Here is a 20,722-nt window from a genome sequence, read left to right as displayed (position 1 = left end):
ATCTTTTCATTGATTATCACATTTCTTTCACGGTTTTTATGCACTTTGCCAGCTTTTGTAGTTCTCACAACTGGCCACTAGATGGTAGTGTTTAGTCAGTATTGTCACACATGTTCGATTGTGGGAACTTTGATTCTAAAAGGAAACATTTCATGTATAATACTACACTGAAACTGTTTTCCCAGTGGCTGAGGCACACGATAAAAACTCTGTGGCTTGAGCCTTCTCTTTCTTTCTTTTTTTTTTTTTTTTTTGGAGACGGAGTCTCGCTCTGTCGCCCAGGCTGGAGTGCAGTGGCTGGATCTCAACTCACTGCAAGCTCCGCCAACCGGGTTTACGCCATTCTCCGGCCTCAGCCTCCCGAGTAGCTGGGACTACAGGCGCCCGCCACCTCGCCCGGCTAGTTTTTTGTATTTTTTAGTAGAGACGGGGTTTCACCGTGTTAGCCAGGATGGTCTCGATCTCCTGACCTCGTGATCCGCCCGTCTCGGCCTCCCAAAGTGCTGGGATTACAGGCTTGAGCCACCGCGCCCGGCCTTCTCTTTCTTTTTTAATGACTAGACCTCCCTTCATTCAACACAGACCTTTCTTCCATGTACTACTTATTTGAGCAATTCATTTTTCTCCCCATCCTAGCCTTTTTAAACACCCCACAGTGAGGGAGTGTTAAAAGTCCTGCCTTTCATAGAAGTTTGTTCTAAACTTCTGAGAGGTAAAGCAGATCTGGTGCCAAGATGATGTGTTCTAGGGAAGTACAAGGACAATAGACTTAAAGACCTGTGCTGCCAGCTTGTGAATAATTGAAGATTTGTATCTCTAAGTAAATTTCAGAGTACCCCTGTACTTCCTTGGGTATCTAAATCAAATAAGACAAATAAGTTGTAGTTGCCTAGTATGGATACCACATTGCCAAAATTTTACAGTCATTTTGGACAATCCAATAGATGTCTTCTCTCTACTTTGTTTAAGCCTTCTAATTTCCCCAGCAAGACAAAGCAAAGCAAAATTAATTCACACAGGCTGTTTGCATGATATGGTCCAACGGTTTACTATGCTATATTTATCATTAGTCACCCAAACACAGAATGTAAAAGTCGCTTATAACCATTTCCTGCCCCCCCCATGACTGTTGATTCTTCCAAAACCGTAAATCTCCTTTACTAATTAATTCACTTGAATAACCAAACCTGCATTTCAGGTTCTTATTCTTTACATACCCAGTAAAAAATAAGATGCCATCGGTTATTTTATTCATTAAGTCAAGTCCTGTTTCTCATGTTCTGCGGGAATTCTTCCCATGTGGTTTTACTATTTGTTTCTACTTTCTTCAGGTTCCCTCATCATTACACATATGCATTTATAAAATACATGTTCATAAAATCCACTCCAGTCATTCTCTGCAGTTAACTCATCTCCGAGATCAAAACAGACCCCAAAGTTATCAATGAAACTGTTCACTTGCACAGTGCAGGGGCTGGGGGTGTGGTTATTTGGGCGTGTGAATATGAACTTTCAGTTGTCTGAGGACAACAGGAAGCGTTGCTTCTGGTTGCTATCATATTAAACTTTAGTTAAGATTTTTATTGTTTATGAGATAGGGAATTTTTTCCCCTGGGGTCAACTGGGTTCACCCTATTTCCTGAGGGCTAAATAAAATTGGCTGCAATCCCCATCAGATTGTGAAAAGTTCTGCTTTCTCTCCAAAGCTTTTATGAATCCTTGATCACACCAGGCCCCACATCTTTGCTTCTGCCAAATTGGTTGCATTTAGGAGTTCTCTCACAGTAGCTGTTATGGTCTCTTTCTTCCATACCACAGAGGCCCCAGGTAGAATTGAGCCCCTTCCTTAGTTTTCCCAACCACCAACCTTCCCTCTCCCCCGACAAAACAAAACTTGTTCACACATGATATTTCTGCCTTGTACCACACTTCACTGATGGTTTGAGGAAATGCATGCAATGCATATTCACCAATAATGTGAGATGTGATTGTGTTTAGACATGAATATTCTTAAAAAGTCAGTCAGTGATTTCTATATGGAAGGTGCTAGCCTTTTGCTAGTTTGCTTGGGTTTTTTCTCTCGTTCCTACCTGTCCGTACCTCTCCGACTTCAAAAATTGCTCAAAGGAACTCCAGATTTGTCTTACTTAATGGCATTTAGTGCTTTACCTCTCTCCTGCTCCATCTACCTTTTAACTCCCAGACCTAGGCACATGCTCAGCAGAACAAAATGGCGTTTCATGTAATAGCACCACTGCTTGATAGAAGATATTTTTGGTTATAAATAGCTTTTTAAAAATTTTTATTGGTGATTACATGGGGGTACAATGACTAAATTGAATTTTGCTATTCATCTCATACACTACACACACACAACACACACACACATACATTTTTATATAGAGAGAGATGGAGTCTTGTTCTGTCATCCCAGCTGGAGTGTAGTGGTGCAATCACAGCTCACTGCAGCTTCAACCTCTCAGGTGTAAGCGATCCTCCAGCCTCGGACTCCCAAAGTGCTGGGATTACAAGAGCGAGCCACCACACCCAGCCTTCTGCTCCTATTTGACCTAAAAATTCCATATAGTAGCCATAACATCCATTCATTCACCAAATAATTATTGAACACCTACTTGCAAAAAGAAAATTCAGTTCCTATTCCGTTGGAGTGATAATATAGCAGATAATAATAATAATAATAAAAGTGTCCACGCACTCTTCTAGGCTCCAATAATCCCTATGAAGAGAGGGTATGCTTAAACAACAGATGTTTATTTTCTCACGGTTGTGGAGGCTGGCAGTGTGAGATCGGGGTGCCTGCATAGTGGAGTTCTAGTGAGGGCTGACTTCCCCTATGCCTTCACCCAAAGTTTATGTGTTATTAATATCAGCAGCCCTCTATCTCTGGATGTCTCTGGTGCCTTAGAAGACATATTCTCTACAGTTAAACGGACAGGGTAAATATATTTATATTGCTAAATGCCCCATTTGAAGGGCTATATACTATTTCATGTAGTAAGGAGTGCTTAATGGCTCCAGCACAACAAAACAACTCTACAGAACATTTTTATTTGCCCGAAGCATCTAACGAGCTGGTCCTCCCACGCTTGTGGATGGCCCTCTTGTGAACTGCTTCCTGAGATTCTCTTAGTGCAGAGCCAACAATATTCAGTACATTTCCTTCACTTGCCTTTTGGCATGTCCATGACAATGATTCCAGCTGATCTAACGTCTAGAAAATCTATTTCCCACAAGCAACAGGATCTTCTCTTTTCCTGCTTAAGAGTGTTTATTTTTGCATTTCTCAGCAGCTTCACAACTTCTGACTTGGTTGACTTTTTGTAGAGAGAACGTCCCTCCTCCATCCATGAAGTGCTGCATTTTAGGTTTGGTCCGACAAATTGATGCAACAGCTCAGGTATACATGACAAGAAAATTGAATTTCCATCCTCAAAATCAATTTTGAACAATAAGAGTTGAGAGGATAAGTTTATTCAAAGGTGATTTGGTATTGCGACAGGATGGTCCAAATCAGAACTCAGTAACCTGATTTTGAAACATTTCCAAGTTCATGAAAGGAATCACTTTGTACATAAGAGCTTTTCTACTTTTTGGGTTTGAGCATAACTAGATAGCTTAGTGGGATATCCATATTCTTGCTTTGATGATCACATTTGGCATCTAAGTATTATGCTGTTTTCAAAGGAAAAAAATATTCCTGAATAAGAGAGATGGAATGAATTACATAAAAATAAAACTTAAAATAAGTGTCATCTAAGAAGATGAAAAGCAAACAAGTACATGTGTTCTTAACTTTTGGGGGCTTGCCTTTAATTTTTTTAATAAAGCAATTATCTGCTATTAGTCATTATAATAGCAGCTAAAATCCAGTTAATCGTCACAGCGTGCGAAACCCTGTGCTGAGCACGTCAGGGCACGGCCTCCGAGAGAACACACCTCACTCTTCTTGGAGAAGGCTGAAGACGAGCGAGGGCCGTGACTGAAGGTCACAGACTTAGTAAAAGGCAGAGCCGAGGCTCAAACCCACACAGCCACATACCTGCACTGTTAGCACTGCACTCCCCAGTTACCAGAGCCTTGTTTATTTTCCAGTCCTAAACTCTGCTTAAATGTGCATAAGGAGTAATTTCATTTTTTTTCCTTTTCTAGACTACAAATTTGTATAATTGGATTTCTACAGGCTTTTGTGTTTCTGGTGAGATTTGAAATGGATTTTTCAAAGTTACGATATTCAGTGACTCCTATAATCTAGAAATTTCTCCCAAGACACCAAACCTTCCTCCCTGATCTTTTGACTAAAAGCCTGGTCCCCAACTGCATTCATTTCCTAGGGCTGCTGTAAGGAAGTATCACAACCTAGGTGGCTCACAGCAGCCGAAATGCATTGTCTCCCAGTTCTGGAGGCCAGAAATCCAAAAGCGACGTGTTGTCAAGGTTGTTTCCCCTGAGAACCGTGAGGGAAGGATTTGTTCCAGGCCTCTCTCCTTGAATAGCCATTTTCTCTCTTTGTTTCTCCATAGTGTTTTCCTCCTGCGTATGTGTGTGTCTGCATTTCCCCATTTTATAAGAATACCCCTCGCCTTGGATGAGGCCCACTCTAATGACCTTATTTTAACTCGATTACCTCTCTAAAGACCCTATTTCCAAGCAAAGTCCCTTTCTGAGGTACTGGGGTTGGAACTTCAGCCTATTTTTGCAGGGACACAATTCAACCCACAGCACCAGCTCTGATCCGGGGTAGTGCATGGAGGTGGAGGCCTACTACTGTGCCAGGGACCCCAGCCGACAGTGTGGCCCGAGGCAAGTTTCCCTTCTGCCTAATAGGGGATTGGATTGACTGATTTCTACCATCATAACATAGAATTCTATTTGTATAGAATGGCTGTAATTTATTTAATAGATTTTTTCACTGAAGTAATTTCCTAAAAGGTTTTGGAAAGTTGGCTTCATCTTTCTATTTTCATGCATTTGCCACAGAGGTTACGTGTCCGCCAGGTCTTCTTTCAGCGTGACCCACTGCGGAACCCACAGACCCAGCCTCCTCCCACTTTCCTTTTCCCTCTGAGATCTCTTTATTCTTCCTGTTCTGTGTCCACAAAGAGGAACCAACTGCCCCCTAAGTCTATCCTCACATATAGAGCCTCTTACGTGACAGGTGTCTAGAGAAACTCAAAACGGTTAGACTTAGAAGGAGCTGACTATCGAACGGTGAACGCTTAATCAGTATTCATGAATGAGGAAGGTTGGCCATTGACTTTACCCTCTGTGACTTCACTGGCTCTTTCACAGCAACCATTCTTGAGAAAATACGTGGCCAAGCCTTAAACATTAGCTGATCTGGTTTGCAGAGCCCCTGCTAGGATTCGAGTCCTGGTATTGCAGATGAGGAAACAGGGTCTTACAGATGCACAGAAGCTCCTCTGAGTGCACACAGGGAGTACTGGGGTACAGGCCAAGGCTGAACTCACGCAGCCCCTCTCCAGGATCCACCCTGAGTGATGAGCCATGTCCCAGGCTGGAGAAAAGCAGTGCGGCCCACTGTCTGGGCCTATCCACAAGCTCTTTCATTCATTCTTGGATTTTTCCATGTGAAAAATAGTGTTATATGAAGGATCACAGATGGCATCTTTAACATTTTTTTGCACAATTCATCATTAATTCACTAGTTTTTAAACTGTTGTCATGAAGAGTTGTTTTGAATGCCTTAATGAACAATGTTTTGTTTGTTTTAGTATGTTTTCACTTGAGATTTTTACTGTAAAACATGCTATTTTGAAGACAAAATTTTTAAAAATAGAGAAGGGCAAGAAGAATGGTGAACAATGCAGGAGGTGACAATTGGTCTAATTACAGTGAACATTTATAGGTCAGTGGAACATAAGCCCTGAGGGAAGTCTCTGAAAGTGGCCCTGCAAGCAGGGGGGAGGGAGGGAGGGAGGCAGCCCTCGCAGGCTGCCGGGAAGCACCAGGGATGTCGTGCCTCACTGTGCCAGCCTCACAGATGGCATCTCAGCGACATGGCTGTTCTTTTGTCTTTTCTTCATGAGCATCTTAGAAAAACGCATTTATGCACATTTCTACCTACAAAGTTTTGCCTCAGTGTGACTCATCCTCTTTCTGTCTCAGATAGGATTACTCTTCAAAGGAAAGAAAAAAAAACAGTTCTGAATATAAAGATGAGGCCAACTGCAGGGCTCATTGAATTAACTCAGAGATACCTAGAGTTGTCTGTGTGTGTGTGTGTGTGCGCGCGCGTGCGCACGCTTCTGTATGTGTGTCTTTGTGTATCTGTCCATGTCTGTGTCTACGTCTGTATGTGCATCTGTGTGTGCGCATGTGCCTGTGCATGTGTGTCTGTGCATGTTTGTGTATACACGAGTGCAATGTCCCATATTGGCAAATACCACATGGTAATGTCCTGCACACCATATGAGCTGTATATATGAGCTGTATTTTCATGACGGTCCACTGGGATAGGGATTAAATCAGATGATCACTATTTATACCTAAGTAGTAACACTTAAAAAATGCAATTGCTCTCTGTCACCACAGCCTAATCTGTGAGCCCCTAAGGGAAAAAAATTCCTTACATTAAAAAAGCCATTTCATATATAGATAAATGCTGAATAGGCAGGTATTGATCAGAAGGTACAATCCCCATCCACATGAAATGAACAAGTAAAGCAGATAATTGTTTGACTAGAGCTTTCTTTTGCATTAAATATACCTGGAAAACATTTCTAAAGACGATTCTTTTCTTTTTGGTTGAACCATTATGAATGAATCGCCATCCTTTAATAGGCTAGATGTTCATGTTCAACTTTTGGCAACTGAGCTAAACCAATATGATTATGAACACATTTGGATTGTTTTGGTTGGACATTGGTAACTGCCAGTGAAGTGGGAGGTGAGAGGAGTTAACTACTTCCTTATAATGTCACCACCTAATTAGAATAAAAGCATCTTAAATTCTGATTTACATAAGGATATTTATTAACTAAACAATTATTCAGCAGGCTTGAAATAAACAAATCATATGACTAGTTCTCTCTCTAGGTGCTTGGCCACCATTTGCAAGCTTCCCTTAAGGCAGAAAATCCAAAATTCCGGAGTCAATATTTCATCATCACTATAGACAGAAGTTTGCAGTATTCACAGCTGGATGCTGGACATCTCCCAAGGCGTGGTTCCTGAGTCATTCTGACTCTGAGTGTGTTGCTTCCATGGAAATCATGCACCTCCACAGAACTCACTCAGGCTCCTTGGGGACTCCCAAGTCTGCAATCAGATTGCTTGTCTTACTCCGATTACCTGCCTATCGGACATTCCATTTGACTGTCTTGCCGCTTGAACTCAGTGGGTATAAGCCAACTCCTCTTCCCTGAAAAGCAGCATCCTCCTGACTTCCCCACTTCTGTGAATGTCATGATCGTTCTTTCTGCCACCTAAGCTTGAAGCCTACCGTCATTTTGGAACACAGTCACCTTCAACTCCAATTCCAATTCCAATCAGTCACTGTTTTCTCAAATCTCCCTTCATACCAGTTCCTGTCCTTCTATCTCTTCTACCCTAAGCCAGAGCCATATCTCTGCATATCACGGGCCTTTTTGTTCTGTTTCTTTCCCATTCAATTAGTTTACATGATGCCAAACCAATCTCCTTAAAACCACCTGGATTAGATCACTCCTCCGTTTGAAGATTTTCAAAGAGGCCTTATTTTGTAGTGGAAAATGTCCAAACTACTTAGCATATTCACTTATTCTCAGCATGCTTTTACCACCTTGCGTTCTTCTTCTTCACAGCACAAACCTCTATGCCAGCTGGATTTTCTATCCATAATCCCCCAAATACATCACATGCATTGATGCATTGGCCACCCTTGTTAGTGCTTTTTCCATGTGGTGTTCTTGCTTTCCTCCTTCACCCCATGCTCACTTCCTCAAAACACACACACACACACACACACACACACACACACACACACACACAGCTTCTTTGAGCTTCAAAGTTGTCTGCTAGTATTTTAAGTGCCTGGAATTTGAAATGAAAAAATAATAAAAGTAAACTGGTTTTAAAGGTAAGTGTTGCCATGTATTGGTTCTACGGTGGCCTCAGAAACATTTCAAGCCTTAGTTTCCACATGAGTACAATGGGAATAATGCCTACCAGTCTTTGCCCATCCTTAATTAATCTTAGTTCTGTTTCTGTGCCACGTTTCCTCCCCAGGGAAGCCCTTCATAACCTTACTACTCACAGATGTATCTCTTCTCTGAGCCCATGTCACTGCTTTAGTAAAGTCATCATTTGCTTGTTTAAGGCCCCTCTTCTATTTTCAGTTCTTGTGTTTTGGAGCCACACATTGTATCCTATACTAGACTTTGAAAATACTTTAGTTGCAGTGCATTATTTGTGTGCAGTCACAGTACGCAGGGCAGTTTCTCACACATTCTTTCGTTTTGTCTCATAACATCCTGGGAGGTGGATATAATCCCTGTTTTGTGAGGAGAGAAAGTGAGATTCAGAGGTGTGAGTGAGTTGCCTAAGGTAACTCGGAGAGTGAGTGGCAGAAGAAGCACTTGATTCAAGTCTTGGGATTCGAAGCTCAGGGCTGTCTGCTCCCTCCTAGACCTGTAACTTTAGGAGTAGGAATTTATTTTACATTGCTTATATTTCAGTATTTATTTTTAACCCTTATAGGGCCCAGTTCTATGACTGACTGTAATTGAGAAGGTACTCTAGAAATGTTTTTGAAGGAATAAATAAAATGAATACGACAGACCATGTTAATAATGTCAAATAACTCTGGGAGTTTGAGGGATAATTCTGTCGATATGGGTTGAGGGTGTGCTTGGCCTCTCCACCATTTACCCTGTTTTTATGAGGGTTAGCAGCACAATGTCTTCATTCTAAAACACAGAATCATGAGGTTAAAGAAAGCACGCAATGCCGTCAGCTGAGAAGAACCAGAATTCACAGTGCAGGTTCTCTAAAGTGGCTTTGTGCTGCTCTCAGCGCCGTGAACTCCCACCATTATATTCATAGCTTTTTAGCCTTTGGCTAAGATCAAGTAGAGTGTTTGTTCTCCTGGCTTTTAATAAGTAATGTGTTCTCCATCCAAGGACAACAAATTTAGGCTGTACATGCATTACAAAGTATTAAGCTCCTGTTAACAGCAAATTTCTCAACAAGAGATTTATGTGAATTCTCTTGGATGTTATTCTGTTGACATTAGGAACAATTAGGAATAAAATGCCATGGCAGATTATTCTGTGATGCTGGCCGTACTGTCAGGACTCTGAGTCTGTGTACTCGGAAGTCTTCCTCAGACAGGGACAAGGCACATTCTCTTTCTCAGGAAGAGAATTAACAGTGCACTCCCACCTCCCTGTCCTCACCACAAGGGCACACATCCCAGGGTGAGGGTGGAGTGAGCTCAGAAGAACCCATGCTGAGCACAATGAAAGCAAAATTATTATCACAGAAAGAAACAGATTGCACCTACCTGGGTTTAACCGGACACCTAGTAGTAGGCAGGAAGTTTTTCATGATCTATAACACATTTCATATTAGGGTCATGTTAGTTTCATAATGAATTTCATATTAGGCTCAATTAGGGAAACAATAAAGAAGGAAGATGGGATGGCCGAAAGCATTGAAGAGGAGGAAGCAGAATGGAGGCAGAGGGTGGAATCAAAAATAAGGACAAAGAGAGGAAAGGGGAAGAGAAAGAAAACGAGAAGTAACGTCAGCAGCTCTGTAGGTTCTGAGGTGAGTTAGCTGGTCACAGGTCAACAGCTTTAGTCATACATCCTGTTATTCACTTTGGGCATCAGAGCACATTTTCGCTACCCCTTGAAATTTCCATACAGTTGACAGTGATTTTGTAGCAATCTTTCTTTACCGGGAAATCGCTTATCTGCTTTTCTTTTCAATCTTTGAGGTCAACTTTTTAAAGGCTTTAGTTTCACATGAAGCCCGAAATATTTTGAAATAGGTAAGAAAAAAAAAATGCCTTTGGTCTTAAATATTTCCACTTAAATCTTGATTCTGGGCTACTTTAATAATTCCAAAATAAATATGAGTGGCTTCTTTTTTCAATAACTGAAATACAACATTTAAAAACACTCATATAATTATTTTGTTGTGTTCAGTTGTTTCAAAGCAGACAAGGTTTGATTTGACAGGGTTGTGTTTTAACCTGGGCTCTACATGTCACTAAACTGCTGTCCCCTGTAAGGCCTGTTTCCTTGTCTACAGGATAGAGATACTCCAGTGGCTCTCCAGGCTCTGTGTGCCTCTGTCACAGGTTTGGCATAAAGTAGACAGGAATGGTGTCAGTTCCTCTCTCCCCAAACTCTCTCCAATGACACTCCCACCAAGTGCAGAAAAGTACAGAAAGAACTCTTCCTGCTTTTTAACCTCCATTGATCACACTGAAAGAACTATCACATTAGCTTATAAGGCTCAAAATTATTTTCAGTGCTATGGCTCTGTGTACTCTGAGATCAGAGCAACATAACTTTGGTTCTGGATGAAATTGACTCAGGACCTGACTCTACTCCTAGAAGAATGCTGACCCCAAACTCCTGTTTTGCAGAACCCTGAAGGAGCAGGTAAAGATGCCAGCCGTTAAATATGAAGACCTTCAGAGACCCAGAACTAATGGAACTAAATCAGGGATTTCAATTTTATCTTAGATTAAAATACCACTTATATGCACTCAGGGCATAGTTTTCACTCCCATCAGGAATAGATTCATACCTGTGTAAAGCTGGTAATATAATGGTTAATTAAATATACTGCATGACATCAAGGTAGCCAAGAAAATTACAGTCATTCCAAGTAATACTGTGTTTCACCAGACAAAAATCTGAGGATCTTGAATCTTAGCACTGGAAGGAATGTAGATATCACATAGGCTCATCATTTCTCTGGCACAGAACTTGCCTTGAGCACATGTCTGGTAGCTTCTTCCTGGGAACATAGATGACATAACACATACTGCCTTTCCAGGCAGCTTGATCTGTCATGAGACAGCTCTGGCCTTTTAGAAACCAGCCTTTATACTGAGCTGTGTGCCTGCTTCTCTGTATTGTACACTTTTTGTTATTAATTCTGAACAAAAGGTTTTTGTGAATTTTCTTCCTGGAAATGGTCTTCGCCACTTGAAACAACTGTCATGCCTATCTGAGTATATTTCTTAGGTGAGGTTTCCCGGTTTGGGAGATGCTATTCTCATGAAATATTTCTGAATTCATCAGTATCTCTGTTCCTATAAAACATGTGGCTGTCTACTTCAGGTAAATCCTAACCAAGCTCAGGTAACAGTGAACTGATTGTTTGCTGTGAAACAGTATCGTGCTGTTGAAGTTAAAGAGGTCTATGATTATATTGTGTTTATTTTGGGTTTTGTATTATTGAGTATTTTTTACTTTATTTTCTTTTTATAAAGCCCATATCACTACCCATAACAAGCTTTTGATAAGTGAACATTCTAAATTTTACTGTTCTGTAGCTATATAAGGGAATCTTTAAATTTTGCCAGGACTTTCTAGCCTAATGCAACAAGGGAGGTTACATTAACTATAATAATTTCAATTTCGTTAGTTTTTTCCTACATTTGCTGAAACAATTCTTCTACAAATCTATCTCATTATTTCTGGGAGTTCCAAATGTGTCTCACGGGAGCATGTCCCCCTTCTTGGAACCACTGCTCTTCCACCAGAACCAGCAGCTCCCTGGACTTCCCAAGGCTTATCAGGTCACATTGTTACCCAGGGAGTCAAGCAGCTATCACAAGGCCATGCTTTGGCTTTGTAGCTGCCCCAATGGATGTTATACTTTCTCCCTTTGTTCCTGATACTGTGCAGAATTATATGCAACATCTCTTTACTTAAAAGCTCTCTGCTTCTCCCAGGATCCAGAGATTCATCCCTGGAAAAGCACCGAAGTGCAGCTGCCATATTCCATTTAGAATGACTCCTTCCTTCAGTCAGCCAAGGTTTTGTTCTTGGGCTCAGCTCTATGTGCCCAGCTTCTTCTTCAGTACAAGGAGCTCCCTCCAAAGAGGTCATTAAATCCCCGCAAATAGTCTTTAACTAGACCTTTTCAAACCTTGTCTCTTTTTTATTTGAAATGACACTGTACCATGAACATTTTTATGAAATCATAAACATGTTAAACCTTCATCAAAGCCATCATTTTAAAGTCCTCTATGATGTCTATCTTATAGATATACCATACTAGAATGCATTTTTAAAATTTTTCTATTGCTGAGAATGTTGGGTTTTATACATAGCTTATTATTTTAAGCAAATGTGCTTTACCTTGTTCCTATTACACTTCTAATTCAGCCTACTGTTAGCATCTGTGGATAATTTTCTATGCTCATATGTCATTCAATATATTACCATCATTCCCAGCTTTTGGCTTTACATATGCATTTTTAAGATGTATCTCTCAATTTTTAACCATCAGATCAGATTTTAGTTGCTTTATAGACCCAGCTTTTATATTTCAGTCTATGCCACTTCTAAGGATGTTGTAGTGAGATGCCTATATAAAAGACATACATATTCAAGGAGTGAATTAAAATCTCACTTGAAATTTTAAATGTCACTGAATATTAATTGAGGCCGCTAATTGGTGTATTTTCTAGTAATCACTTCAAAAGCTCCTCATTAAAAATAAATCATAAACTATAGAATTATAAGAGCTTTTAGGTATAGTTTAATGATCTAATTCTATCCCTATATCTGTCCATCTATCCTTCAGCAAGTCATTTATCACCTTCCTTCTATATATTACAGATCATAAAGACATCTGGGACACAAAGGTAAGTCACAGACCTATCCACGTGTATGGGTGATAGAGGAGTGAATAGAAGTGACAAAGGGTGTGATTCCTTCTGTTTGAGAGGTGAAGAAAGAATTCCCAAAGCAAGTGACATTGCATCAGCACCTTAAGATAAAACAAAGAGCTCAGCGAAAGAAAGTGAACGGGAAGATGTGGTAATAGGTTTAAGTGGACAGGGCGTGTTGGCGACTAAATTTCTGTAGCTCCATAATATTCTCCCTGGTCCCCTGAGAGGAAGTTACAGAGTTGTGAATCTGGTAGTGAAAGCCTTGGTATAAGGAGCATAAGAAATGTGCAGATTATCTACCATGAAACAGAGGAAAAAAATCAAGGTTATTCAAGTAGAGGAATGACATATTTTAGAAAGACTTTTTTTTATAACATTATGGAAAATGGATCATAGGCTGGAGGCAAGAGATAAGACTTTGCTTTGTCAGTGTGACAGAGTATTTTATTAATAAAGCACATAACTTATACTCAGATCTTGTGAGATGAGACCAGTTCATGTCAACATGTCCAGTGTTTTTGAAAAAAAATGGTAAGTTTTTATTATCGCTTTTGTTTATTTCCCTGTGAAATATAGTAGGCTAGCCCTCTATTTCTCCTGGCGAAATCTTTAGATAGGTGGGAAAAAAATGTTGAAAAAGGCCCCTTTTACCCTGGTTTTATCTGCCTTTTGGAAGATAGTTGATTCAAAGCTATGAAAAATCATCTCACCAATCCCGCATTTCACTTGGTGGGATGATGTGTCAAGAGAACGCCTGAGGTTTCCTCTGTCCGTTAACAGGCCAGTCGTGAGTCACAGTCTGAACATGAGGAAATGTTCATTTACTTTTTCACAGTCATGGCAATGAGACTTTTTTGTGCCCAAAGTACTATCCGCACCTAAAGTCCCTGTTAAAAAGGTTATTTTCTGCCACAGGCAGGGAGCAGAATGTCAAGATCCAATTCCAATCGCTCCATCATCACTCGGATAGCCTCAGGAAGCTGAGGTTTTACAGCTGCCTGGAACCCACATGCTTCATGTGATGTACAGCAGCACTGTTAATTAGCTGTTTCAGGATTCTTAATGCCCTATGGCTTTGGAAACACTTGTTAGCCCGCAGAGGGAGGGGAAGAGCTGGAAGCAATTGGACTACAGCCTGAATTTATTATAATTCAATTCAGTAACCACCTTATCTTTCTAAATCCCTGTTTAGAATATGTTGAAAATTATGGTTGATTTAAGTTGTTCTCAGTGACGCATCCTGAGAGAAGAGGGAGATTACAGTTCAAGGTTTTCTGAAGCCACAGAAATGGGGAGTGCTGCAGAAAGAACTGATCGATGGAACTTTCCAGACACATATATGCAATTGTCTAAAGGCTAGAAAATAGATGCCGGGGATGGGGAGAGGGGAGGCCAGCCGATGTGGAAAGGCTTGTGTAGAGTGCCCACGAGTCTGCATTTCTATTCTCCTACCAGAAGAAACACTGCCAGCTCCCCCCACCCTCACCCCCAATTGTTCTCACTGCAGAGAGCTGGCATTCAACAAACTCATAATTTTTCTCAATGTAGTTCTCATGACATAACCTGACCAACCACATGAAACCTAATGAAGAAAACAACCGTTGCCACTGGCAACAAATGCAGGAGTTGCATCACAAGTAAAACACGTACTTTACTTCACAAAGTCGAACATTACAGTAAAACCCGCAAAAACGTGGTCCCATCCTTTGGTATGGATGAGATATCAGTTTACAAAACCTTCACTGGAAAGTCCATATCAAAATTTTAAAAATGCATGCAAAAGCCAATTGTGTTGACATCTTTCTTATCAGAGGTATTGCAACTTATTTTGTCTAGAGGTAGTTCTTAAAACAGCCACTTGTCTGTCCACTAATCATGTACATAACATCCCCTTCCTCATCTTCATCCTCTGAAGTAACACCAACAGGTGAAAGGGTGTTTCAGGAGCTCACCATTCTTGACTGTTATGTAATGGGTCAGATTCTCTTCTGAGTAGTAGGAGAGGTCAGAGATCCAGATCTATATATCTTGGTGCTTTTCCACTAATACATTCCTAGAAGCTAGTGGGTGCGCAATAAATGTTAGCTGTATGAATGAGTTAGTGAATCAATGAATGAAGTGTTCATTTTTAGAAATATTATGGTCAGGATTTTACTAGGAGAAACATTTGCTTATAATCACAAATGAAAGCTAGGTTTACTCAAAATCAGGGATATTAAATAGTCTTTCCATTTCCTATACCACAGGTATGCTTGTATTCTTCTTATGTGCTTATGAAAGGAGAGAATGTGGATTAAGTTATAAACTATTTGTACATGGTATTGTATGTGTAAAAATCATGTCAGTTTTGAGGCCAGGATTTCTTTGTATTGAGTAAAATTTTCCTAAATATTTGCCCATTGTATTAGTTTGTCCTCACATTGCTGACAAAGACATACTCAAGACTGGGTAATTTATAAAGAAAAAGAGGTTTAATGGACTTACAGTTCCACGTGGCTGGGGAGGCCTCATGATCATGGTAGAAGGTGAAAGGCATGTCTTACATGGTGGCAGACAAGAAAGAAAATAAGGGGTTTCCCCTGATAAAATCATCAGCTCTTGTGAGACTTATTCACTACCACAAGAACAGCATGGGGAAATTGCCCCCATGATTCAATTATCTCCCACCACGTCCCTCCCACAATACATGGGAAACGTGGGAGCTACAATTCAAGATGAGATTTGGGTGGCGACACAGCCAAACCACATCACCCATTTTAAAACATGCTTGATATCAATTTACTGCTGAAAATATAATTTGAATATTCTTTTACATTTTAATGACTAAGATTGTACATTTGTTCCCTCAAAAGAGGCTCTCCAAAATACTACCTAATCCCTATATTAATAACAACCCAAACATGTTTTCAATACTAATATTAAAACAAATTAGCTTAACAAATACAAAAGTTAATGCCTGGCTTACTATCATACGGATTTGAGAGATGCAGGTTTCAATCTGTTCCACACCATGCCCTTCATTATGTGTTTCTGCCAGAGATTTTATTCTTTACTTTTCATTCAATCAGAAAGAATTGAGAGGAATTTCAGCCTCCTTCTGCGTATTTAGAATATTATTTGTACTGACTTTAATCTTTTGCTCCTAATCCATGAATTCCTGAGGCCTTTGATATATATCCATAAATTTGAAAAGCACAATCCCTTTTAAAAAAAATGGAAGTTGCTTTTGGGAATCACAGACATGTACCTCTTTGTTCTCTCGGAGAGCTGTGGGTTATGGGAGGGAAATCCTCATCCTGCTTCCTGATATGCAGTCACTTCTCTCTTACACAGATGAGTCCTGAAACTGTTGTGAGCTCAAACAAGTTGGCTGGTTTTATTTATTTATTTTTTTATTTTTGAGAGTATCTCACTCTGTCACTCAGGCTGGAGTGCAGTGGCCCAATTACCAGCTCACTGCAGCCTTGACCTTCCAGGCTGAAGCCATCCTCCCACCTCAGCCTCCCAAGTAGCTGGGACCACAGGTGCACACCACCACACCCACTAATTTTTTGTAGCGATAGGATTTCACCATGTTGCCCAGGCTGGTCTTGAACTCCTGATCTCAACCAATTCACCTGCCTTGGCCTCCCAAAGTGCTGGGGTTACAGGTGTGAGCCACCATGCCTGGCCAAGTTGCCTGGTTCTTTACATGGAATGTTAAGGATAACTTTTTAACTGGTTCCAGAATCAATTAAACACAGATAAATACCAACTTATGTTTTGTAAATAAACACATCTGAATTGAATCTTACTCCAATTTACTTAGAAACTGATATTTTTCCTTTCAAATAAAATGAATGTTATTTTATTTTATTTGAATAAGATACCCCAACTGAATTGAAGATTGGTACAGAAGCCTGAGAAAGGAAGTTTAAGAGAGTGAAAGCATGAGAGAAGAGCCAAGATTATGTATCCCAGAGCAGGAAAGAAGTATTACCTACCATTACTTTAAGGGACTGTGCTTCCTCACAGTAGTGGAAGACAGATGCTCATTTTTATTCAGGACTGTGTAAAATAAATGACCTTAATTTATAGATGTGGATGCTGGTTTATATCAATATCTCTCAACCTGAGATGGCTCCCAATCTTGACTACACATGGGAATCACTTGCGGAGCTTTACAAAAAAACTGGTGCCTGGGTCACACCCTGAGAGATTCTTATTTATCTGGTCTGGGGTGGTGTGGCCTAGGCACTGAAATTTATAAAATTCCCCAGGTGATTCTAATATGCAGCCAAGGTTAAGAATGCAGCTGTACAGCTGTAGATGGAAGAATACCAAAACCAGGCCTTCTGCTAATGCCTGAGCTTCTCCTCATTTAAGTTTCTGTGATGTGTTCAGACATTGTTTCCAGAATCTCCTGGTTAATATGAGTTATAGTCCATTGGATGGAGTAATATATTAACACATCCATACTAACATAGTTTGGAAGGGGCCAGGATGCAAAGGGAAGTTGGAGGAGGAAGAGAATGAAATGGTAAAGTCCAAAGCATGGGTGAAGGGGGGGCCAATAGAAACCCACAGAGCAAAAAGGAGATGTTGGGTCATCATATTCTATTACATAAATTGGATTTACATTTCCTTGTCTTTCATCCCCCACAAGTCTCCAAACACAGTCATAAAATTCCCATGAGTTGTTACAGCAAAATTGCTTATCATTTACTATTTCTTAAATGAATGAATAAATCGTATTACTTTGACAGAAAGGATGCTGCTGGGTATTATATGTAATGTGTACTAGTAAGGTGGACAGGACCATTAGTCCTTTAAATTCCTTTACAATTCCAAAAGTCTGTGATTCTGATCTTCCTGGTCTTGCAACTCTAGAAAAGGTGATAATCACTAGAGTAGGCTATTTATGGACCTGTGAGATAGTGAAACATGCTATTAAGACAAAATGAGAGACTTCCTTCTCTGAAATGGTTCCATATAAAAGTAATATATGGCTTAAGTATCCAGGGGCTCATGTAATCTCTCCATGTCAGTATCTTTTATGGGGAATTATTTAACCAAACATTTATTGAACATTTACGTGCTACACTAAAATCCCAGATTTGTCAAGTTCCCTTTTAAAAAGTGGGTACTAAGCCTAAGAAAGGTATTAGCAATACTTGTATCTGAAAAGACCTCACATCCAGAAACTATAAGGAACTTCTAAAAACCAATCAAAACAATACAGTTCTTAGAAAATCACAAAGGAACAGGTTTTTCAGACTCGAGGATGTCTATATGGTGAAAAAGCAGCAGTATTTTAGAGTTGGTCTGAACTGACTCACAGGCACCTATTTTTAAATGCTCAGAAATTTGTTAAGCAAATTGTTAATGCATCAATTCTTTAAAGTTTAATTATGTAAACTTTCAATTAAGTTATCTGAAAAACATAATACATACTCAAAACTCTCATCCCTTCCTAAGTGTTTTACTACATTCTGTTATCTATGTTTGTAAGGTTGTTTATTGCATCTGTATGGTGGAAACACTATATAAAATGACATGTTACTTTGCATCTCTACCCAACTCCACATAGGCTGATGCAATGTTGGTAGCTTAAAATCAGCTTTAGTAGAGGTATTTATACCATGGAAATCAACATATGCCACAAATCAGGAATTGTTTTTTTTTTTTTTTTTTTTTTTTGAGACGGAGTCTCGCTCTGTTGCCCAGACTAGAGTGTAGTGGCCAATCTTGGCTCACTGCAACCTCCGCCTCCCGGATTCAAGTGATTCTCTGCCTCAGGCTCCCTAGTAGCTGGGATTACAGGTGCCTGCCACCACGCCTGGGCTTATATTTGCAATTTTAGTAGAGACAAGGTTCACCATCTTGGCCAGGCCGGTCTTGAACTCCTGATCTCGTGATCCAGCCGCCTTGGCCTCCCAAAGTGTTGGGATTACAGGCGTGGGCCACTGCACCCAGCCCAGGAATTGAGTTTTGGTTTAATGTTGTTGACTGTCTAGAAACTGATTAAGAAAATGTTATTAAAGTTGTGTATCATGTCTGCAACCACTAAATTGTAAATAGCACAAAAAATTTGAGGAAACAGTCTTCTAGACTTTCCAGATGCAGCAAAGAAATTGCCTTGTTCCTTGAGTAAAATTCCAACATACATTTTTATTGTTTCATTTTTGTCTTACTTAACCACTAAGTAAGACATAGTTCCTACATAAACCAGTCATGTAGGAATTATACTCCTTTTTCAATTACAACTTTAGTTTGATTACCTTTGTGGTCTTCTCTTCTATCACCGTCACTTTTTTTTTTTTTTTTTGAGAAGGAGGTTCACTCTTATTGCCCAGGCTGGAGTGCAGTGGTGCGACCTTGGCTCACCACAACCTCTGCCTCCCAAGTTCAAGCGATTCTCCTGCCTCAGCCTTCCGAGTAGCTGGGATTACAGGCACCTGCCACCACATATGGCTAATTTTGTATTTTTAGCAGAGACAGGGTTTCATCATGTTGCTCAGGCTGGCCTTGAACTCCTGAACTCAGATGATCCACTCTCCTTGGCCTCCCAAAGTGCTGGGATTACAGGCATGAGCCACTGTGCCCGGCTCACCATCACTTTTAGATAAGAAAACTGAGCCCTAGAGAGTGGTTGGCTCACCTCAGGTTCCAGGACAAATATGACTTAGTCAAAACTATACTCCTGTTCTTTCATTCACATAAAACTACTTATCTAAGGATGCTGCAGCAACACTGCTGTCACGCCAGAATTCATTAAGTTTATGGCGCAGGCCTTATCTATAGACCATTGATTTTGCTCAAGGAAAAAGTTACACAAACTAGCGACAGAGTCCTGACCAGGCATTACAAATTCTACACTGATGTGTAAAAGAGTGACTAGGCATGAAGAATACATGCTTAGCACAATCTATCTTTATTATAGGAAAAGCAATTTAAAACATAGTTTACTGAGTAGTGCCAGAACATTACCGAAAAAGAAAGTTAATGCTTTTTCCTTCTCAAAAGCCTTCTGTAATGTATAGCCATTATCATATTATAGAGACTCCTGGGAAATGCTTGATCAATTAAAATTGTTAGAGAGCTAAAACTGAACATTGACTCAGAAGCAACGTGAAATACATCTTCCCACTTCTATAAATTTTAATGGTAGCCACGGATGCTTTTTTTTTTTTTTTTTTGCTATGGAGCCTTGCTCTGTCTTCCAGGCTGGAGTGCAGTGGTGAGATCTCAGCTCACTGCAACCTCTGCCTCCTGGGTTCAAGCAATTCTCCTGCCTTAGCCTCCTGAGTAGCTAGGATTACTGGTGCCTGCCACCACGCCCAGCTAATTTTTAAATATTTTTAGTAGAGACGGGGTTTCACCATGTTGGCCAGACTGGTCTTGAACTCCTCACCTCAGGTGATCCACCAGCCTTGGCCTCTCAAAGTGCTGGGATTACAGGTGTGAGCCACCGCACCCGGCCCACTGATGCTCTTCTTAATTTCTTCTGCTTAAGAAATAGAAAGTATTCTCGAGGGAAAAAAGGCATTGACAACTAGTACAGGGAAACTGATGGCAACATAAGGCTGTTTGAGGGAAAAATGTGGGATCTCAAAGACTGTTGGTGGGAGTGTAAATTGAATAATCTACTTTGGAGAACAATTTGCCAGTTTCTATTAAAATTTAAAATTGCTGATATCTTATCACCTAACAATCCTACTTCTAAGTATCTATTATAAAAAAAAAAATACTTGGCATGTATTCCCAATGAGTTTTGCCAGAGTGTTCTTTGTAATAGTCAACAGCTGGAAACCTGAATGCCGTCCAGTAGGGATATGGCTAAATGAAGAATGAATAACC

At 40.2% G+C, this 20,722-nt stretch overlaps 1 protein-coding gene and 1 pseudogene across 3 annotated transcripts in view; both read left to right on the top strand.

Annotated features, from left to right (window-relative positions):
• The window catches only part of PDE4D (phosphodiesterase 4D), a 1,577,486-nt gene that overhangs the window by 739,960 nt on the left and 816,804 nt on the right, over nt 1-20,722 (top strand). The gene's annotated exons all lie outside the window — the stretch shown is intronic.
• Nucleotides 9,060-9,238, top strand: LOC114679209 (U2 spliceosomal RNA; annotated as a pseudogene).

This window comes from Macaca mulatta, chromosome 6 (assembly GCF_049350105.2).
Source record: "Macaca mulatta isolate MMU2019108-1 chromosome 6, T2T-MMU8v2.0, whole genome shotgun sequence".
Lineage (NCBI taxonomy): Eukaryota > Metazoa > Chordata > Mammalia > Primates > Cercopithecidae > Macaca > Macaca mulatta.
The sequence above is the reverse complement of the archived record's forward strand: the minus strand, read 5'-3'. Positions and strand labels throughout refer to the sequence as shown.